This window comes from Coenobita brevimanus, chromosome 5 (assembly GCF_032717465.1).
Source record: "Coenobita brevimanus isolate Jiangsu-jjx chromosome 5, ASM3271746v2, whole genome shotgun sequence".
Classification (NCBI taxonomy): Eukaryota; Metazoa; Arthropoda; class Malacostraca; order Decapoda; family Coenobitidae; genus Coenobita; species Coenobita brevimanus.
The window spans coordinates 18,149,652-18,157,322 of NC_136958.1; positions in this window are offsets into that span (position 1 = coordinate 18,149,652).

Here is a 7,671-nt window from a genome sequence, read left to right on the forward strand (position 1 = left end):
TTTGGTGAGAAACATCGAAAATTCATAGAGAAATTGCTCACCTGAGGTTTAAAATACTCATTACAGGTAGGAGAGCCTCCTTACCTTACTGGGTTTTCTATCAGGCTGCCACCAAAGAAAACGAGTTCTATGGGAGGATAACTATTTCACACCACTCATAAACGGTATTTATTTATTTACTGTTACGAATTTATATGTAGTACAAGAGTATATTGGTTTTCAAGCAGTAATATAGGCATTATAAGCATTGTTTCACTCACTAATACCTGACCTTTTTTTTGCCACATTACCTGATCATCATTTCTAACTGTTTCTTCCTCTAATGCTATGTAAAGTTTGTCCTCCACATTGTCATTGATTGGGGAATCACTCTGGCCCTGAATTTCGTACCGTGGCATGACATGGCTATACTGGCCAGGTCACTGATAACAGGTGAATTGCTGAGAAAAGGGCATGCAGGGGGGGGAGGAGGTCATGCTGGGTAAGGCATTGTCTCTGCCTGACATCTTGTTGAGGAAGGTGTCCCGTGTATACGTACCAAAAATGACTCGCGAAAATTGAAAATTGTGGAAATTATGAACCTTGCAATTGCAGGACGTTGAAGTACGTCCTCAGGATTAGCTGTGACAAAACGTGAGGACGTGGAAGTACGTCCTCGGGACGGCGCGGGTTAAACTCGAGAAAAAGAACTGTTAAATTTATTGATTACAAAGAAATAAATTTACGTTACATTTCAAAATGAATTGAAAATAAGGATATTGCACTCACTCACTCACTCAAAAGCTAACTCTTAAACCTAGGAAAAAAACGAAAAGAAATACTGGTCAAAGAGGGGACTAAGCGGATGACTGGGCGTCGCTGAGGAAGGACACTGCACTCGCTAAGTCTCTCGCCAATCACACTAGACGGAAATTCAGGAACTGGACAACGGCGGCACTGCTACGCTCTGGGCCCAACCCGCTTTCACGGGGCTCAAACCTTGACTGACAAAATAGTAGGAAAGAGGCAAGTGTTGTGGCTGCATTGCTAACGGCTAGAATGAGCGAAACATGCCCATAATAAATCACTCAGTGGAAGTGCTAATGTCTCGCACAAAGGCGATCATTTATGACACATTGAAAAATTGCCTGAAAAACACTCCCGACCGGGTGAATACGTAGCGGTTAAACTGAACGATAAACACTGGGATTCCACTAGAGTTCGCGGTTTCCCACTAAATGATGTCACGAGCCGACTCGTGACACCCTTGTGTCCGCCAATGCAGTACATGGCCAGGTGAACACTCCCAAAGTTTATTACTCTGGCGGGGTGAGAACCCTGGTTCACCTGTGTACGAAACGCACACTCTTCCACTGTACCACAGAGGCTCCATATATTATATATATATATATATATATATATATATATATATATATATATATATATATATATATATATCAGTGCTACTGTACTGCATCCATTCATCCACCCACCAACCTGAACTTAAGATGAAAGTGACCAGCCTCCTTCCCCCCGTAGTGACATTACGTGAGCAATAAACCCCAACCATCCCTTGGATTGAAACCTGCACAGGCTCAATCCGATTGTAGCGCCTTCTTGAATGTTTTACAATATAATGGAAAACAGGCAAAAGTACAGAATTTGGCAAGATTATGGCTGTAATATGCAACAACACCTTAGATGCAGGATAAGATCATAAGAATAACAAATGCAACAGTGTAAAAATGAAAACTAAGTCAATGATTGTGTGCAATTACCATTTATTTTTATGGCTATAACAGCAATATGAATGAAAAAATAAAATAAAATAAAAGCTCATGGCTGAACAAGAGGAAAAGGCAGGACATTGTAGCTAGCTGCTAGCACTAAACCAGCCAAGTTGGCAGCACGTACCAGGTGACGCAAACAACGAAAGTCACTGTCTGTGTGTCTGTCTGTCTGTCTGTCTATCTCTCTCTTGTCATTACAGAGTTAAATAGTATATTAAATTATTCGAGAAAAAGTGAAGGAAGCTGAAATTCCGGACTTTTCGCGAATTTTTAACATTCCTCCCGGACGAAGATTTTGACACCTAAATGCAGAACATGTCCGGGAAAATCCAGACGTATGGCACCCCAACACTATTTAGAATGTAGCCAGTCAAATTCCTGAATTTGTTTCTCTGCCTAATGGAATTACTTATTTTGTTCGCTGTCGTATGTTTTTTAGAATGTGAGTACTAAATAAAAAAAAAAAATTCATCCAGAAACTTAGCAAACATAATAAGTAAACTCATAATATATAAATAGACTTATAAATATATTGACTGACTGATTGCTTGCTTCCTTGAGAGAGAGAGAGAAAGAGAGAGAGAGAGAGAGAGAGAGAGAGAGAGAGAGAGAGAGACAGACAGACAGACAGACAGACAGAGAGCGAGAGAGAGATTCAATGAACTTTACGCATGACATGAGACAATTTTCTACTCCATATGTTTAAATATGGTCTTTGAGAGAGGTGAAGTCAGTGAATGTACAGTGAGGTAGGATGGTGAGGAAATGGAAAATGAGAGTACGTTTAAGTAGTTGGGGAGTGTGATGAGTAAGGATGGAAGTTTAGAGGGTGAAGTGCTTGAAAGGGTACAACAAGGAAGTAAGGTTGCTTGTCCCTTGACAGCAGTAATAAGAAACAGGGAAGTGAGCATGGAAGTGAAAAAGTTACTACATGACAGTATTGTGATATCAACTCTAACGTATGGAAGCGAAGCTTGGACGCTGTTGGAAGGGCAGAAGTCAAGAGCGAGAGCAGTGGAAATGAGTTATGAGGAGCCTGTGGAGTCACATGGAGAGACAGGCTGACAAATGAGGATATAAAGGAGCGTTGTGGTGTGGATGTGATAGGAAGCGTTAGGAGGAACACACTGAGGTGGTTTGGCCATGAGGAGAGGATGGAGGGTGAGAAACTGATGAGGAGAGTGTATGTGAGTGAGGTGGAGGGGGGGAGAGGGAGGGGGAGGCCGAGGATGATATGGAGGGATGGAGCAGAGAGGTATATGAGAGGGGGGTGTGAGTTGGCAGCAGGGCAGTGAAATGGCGGGGAACAGGGCGATGTGGAGACGATTTGTTTGTGGGTACCCCGTAAGGGATTAAGGCGTCTGGCAATAGATAGATAGATAGATAGATAGATAGATGTTTAAATACTGTTTCAAAAGATTATAGTGATATGAGCAGGCTATGACTACAACCAATACCGTAAAGTACTTGGCTAGAGATTCGCATATTATTTATTTGCATCACTTCTAACATAATATGGAGCACATGTTAACATATGGTAGGAATGATAGATGGAAAAATTTCAGTGTGTAATAAGATAGGCTAAAATATCAGCTGAGACAGGGGAGACGAGAGAGGAGAGTGTGACATCATCCAGGCTAGGACACGTTTTCCTTCTCTCCCGGCCGCCCATGAGTAGACATTGTAATATATGGATACTGAGTGAGGGGATGTATGTTGCTTAGTCGTCACGATTCAGATGCTGCCAGAAATCGTCAAATTGGTACTGGTCACTGGCTCTGGCCAAATCTGCCGAATGGAACGCTGGGAAAACTGTTTTATGTGTACACAGCTGACAGTCCCTTAACCCAGTGTAACGTGATGGCATGGTAAAACGGAAGCTCACTTATCTCTTTGGGAATGATTTTACAAGAGATAGTGACCTACAAGACTCCGAGAGTGCAACACAACTCTCTCCCAATAAAGGATCCAGCAGTAATACAGAGTCTTTAAGAAACATCTGGATTCCTGATGGTATATCTACATGCTTACATCTCACAAGCACAACTACATACAGTATTGTTGGGTTCACTGAGCAAACAATAATTAGCGCTTAATTGATGCTTCAGGCATGTGATGTTTCCTTGTCTTGTATACCCACAAGTCGTTCCTGATCTTCACTGACTTTTTTTTTTTTTTTTTTTTAATGTGACCGACTCTGGGTATAGGTTTCACAGCCTGCTTTCAAGGCCCAGTAGTCCTCCTACGTACCGTACACCTCTACATGTCACCACTTCGGCGCTAACACCCACCGTCCATACTGAATACATGCTAGGGCTGTCTGATACAGGACTGGTGTATTGGTATTAGCGGGGGTATTTTTACGACATGTCGGCGGGTCTTCTGGTAAATGAGTAAAGTCTGATTTTCCTGAATTCAAATCCTTAAACTGTTCCCTGCCCTCAGCGGGATTTGAACCAGGGCCCGTTAGGACTGTAGGCCAACTCTCTACCAACTGAGCTACCGCCTCCCCCAACACATGTGTGCCGTCCATGGATGTGACTGTCTACCTCTCTCAGTATAAATGCTGTATCTTTAGGACACTACTCATGTCTGTCCCCTCTGAACAGCCACCTAATTCTATTCTGATCTGGCCACCCTTATGGTTGTCCTTATATACACTTTCTGGAGTACTCCTTGCCCCTTAATTGTGCTAGATGCCCTGTCCTTGATTCACTTATACTTAAAACTGATGATGCACTCACTAGTTTTCTTTCTCGTGACCTCTTACAAAAAATAATGATGCACTTCTTAGTGATCACTTGCTTAAATTAATGATGCACATACTAGTACTCGCTCTCATAACACCCTTTTCTCACCTCACACCTCACTAAGGATCCTTGATACTCCATAAGAGTCTGGCATGCGTCAAGTACTCTCGCATGTTTTTTTTCCCCTCCTGTTACTCCTCTTTACTTTCTTCTTCTTCTGCAAACTTCCTAGTCTTCCGCCATCTCTACTGTAGGTCTTCTCTGCAGCTTCCCATGCTCCCTGTGCTTTTGTTCTAATTTCTTCACGATGCTTGCACTTGATGGTCCTGGATGCCTCCTTATGTAACCTGCGACACTCCCTGTCGGTAGCAGCAGTGTCCTCTAATCCATATCCTTCTCCATTCCCTTGTTCTTCCTCCGTACCTCCTTTCTGCCAAGGCTCAGGTCCTAGACCAAGACTGACACGTTAATATAGCGAGACTGTGGCATGGGAGCATGGGCTGCCCATTTGCTCAATGGCGTCATAATCCACAGCACTATACGTGTTAGTGATGGCCAGGTTGGGGAGGTTAACATCATCCAGTGGTTGATTATTGCCATCCCACCATATGTAGTGGTAGAAGTGGTGGTTTTGATGGTAGTGGTATTAACTGCAGTAGTAGTAGTAGTAGTAGTAGTGCTGGTAATTGTAGTAGTTGCAGTAGTAGTAGTAATAGTACCGGTAGTATGAGTTGTAATAGTAATAGTTGTTGTTGTGTTGTTGGTTGATGTTACTTCCAGTAGTAGTAGTAACAGTAGCGTCAGCTGTTGTTATCAGCCGCGACAGCGAAGCTGGTACTGTTTTCAGTTTGTCTGTCTCTGTGTCTGTTAGCAAGATAACTTCGCAACCGCTCAAGGTATCATAAAAAAAATTTGCAGGTGTGTAGTAGGGAAAGAAATCGATCACGATTTCGAAGTAGGTGAAAGTAGGTCAAGGTCTGTGTGTCTGTCACCACGATAATTTGCAGCCGCTCAAGACATCATCACAAAATTGTTCAGGTCTGTTATAGGGTGAAAATCTCCTACGAGTACGAAATTGGTGAAAGTAGGTCAAGGAAAAGGTCATATTCCGAGCAGCACTAGATATGAATCGGTTCACGGCTGGTGTGATTCCCTCCCCGTTGGGGGGGGGGCTAGTTATTTTTGTTGGTGGTGTTCTTGGGTGTTACTGGAAGTAGCAGTAGCATTCGTTGTTGATGTTTGGTGTTAATTGCAGTAGTAGCAGTAGTAGTATTCGTTGTTGCTGCTGGTGCTAAACCATTGGTGCCCAGTGTCCTGTATAAAGGACAGAACTGGGCATTTTCAAAATTTAATAAAGAAAGGAACCCAGGGGTAGGGACCTATGAGCTTCGCGACTATGAGCCGATAGGCAGGGGGCAGTACACTTAGTACCCTTCCACCAAAATCTCTTGTGCAGGAACTCTGGGCACCAGTGGGTTAAACACTGGCAAATCTATCAGCTTCTTTAACCCATTGGCGCCCAGTGTTCTGTAAAAAGGACAGAACTGGGTATTTTCAAAATTTAATAAAGAAGGGAAACCCGGGGTAGGGACCTACGAGCTTCGCGATTATGAGCTGATAGGCGGCCGGCAGTACTCTTAGTACCCTTTCGCCATGATCCCTTGTGCGGGAACTCTGGAAACTAATGAGTTAATTCCAGTGGTAGTAGTAGTAGTAGTAGTAGTAGTCTTAGTAGTAGTAGTAGTAGTAGTAGTAGTTGTTGTTGTTGTTGTTGTTGTTGTTGTTCTTCTTCTTCTTCTTCTTCTTCTTCTTGCAGGCTCACCAAATCCTTGTCACAGAAGACTTGCTTCCAATTTAGGATGAAGGAAATCGACCACCAAAGGCAGAAAGACATAAACACACAGATAAGCAAGGAGTGCGAGGCAAGACAAATGGACCAGCTGCAACACATAACTGAACAAAACACCAGACCAGTTTAGAGAGTTGAAATTGCACAGGAGGCTGGGGCATCAAACTAGCTGACAACCCTGCCTATCAAAGCCAAAGGCTTCCACTTCAACAAACAAGAATTTATTGACGCCATAGCCTTGAGATATGGATGGCCAGTGGAGAACCTACCTCAACACTGTGCCTGTGGCACTGCCTTTGATGCAAACCATGGAATGGTTTGCAAGAAGGGAGGCTATGTTTGCATCCGACACCATGAAGAACGCGACCTCACTGCCAAAATGCTACAGGAAATATGCCATGATGTTACAACTGAGCCAGCTCTGCTACCCCTGGACGGCGAGCACTTCACCCACAGGGCAGCAAACACATCAAATGATGCAAGTGTGGATGTCAGTGCTCGAGGTTTCTGGACATGTGGGCAGAGGTCACTCTTCAACATTAAGATATTTGATCCCATGGCAGCATGCCATCGTGAGCTGTCTCTCAAAGCTGCACACAAAGGGAATGAACAAGAAAAATAACGGAAACTATCCAGAAAGGATCCAACATGTGGACCACGGTCGATTCACTCCCCTTATGTTCACATCAGGTGGGAAGGGTCCATAGGCAGTGAGATTCTACTCGAGACTGGTAGAAGTTCTTTCTGAAAAGAAATATCAACCGCAAATTTCTGTTATGGCCTGGATGAGATGTTGACTGTCATTCTCCCTCGTGAAGTCTGCACTCATATGTCTCAGGGGCACAAGATCATCAGGCCTCAGGCCTGTCTCTCTGGCAGGTATGGATTACGAAGCTGTTGTGGTCGAGTCGCATAGACCAGCGACTCCAATAGATTAATGTCTTTATTAACACTGTAATAATACTATATGTAAAATAAAGTAATAAAAATAATAGTAGATGGTCGGTAACCACAGCCGTTGGCGTGTATGGGGCCAGTGGATTGTAATATGAGGGTTAGTGTTACCCTTCACATTACAACTACAGATGGTGAACTATATTAGGAAGGTTGGTTTTGATCTTCATAATATTAATCCCCAATGGATGGAGATGATTTTTCAATAGTAGTAGTAGTAGTAGTAGTAGTAGTAGTAGTTGTTGTTGTTGTTGTTGGGTGTTACTTGCAATAGTAGTAGTAGTTGCTGTAGTTGTGTTTGTTGTTGGGCATCACCTGTAGTAGTAGTTCAGTTCAGTTCAGTTCAGTG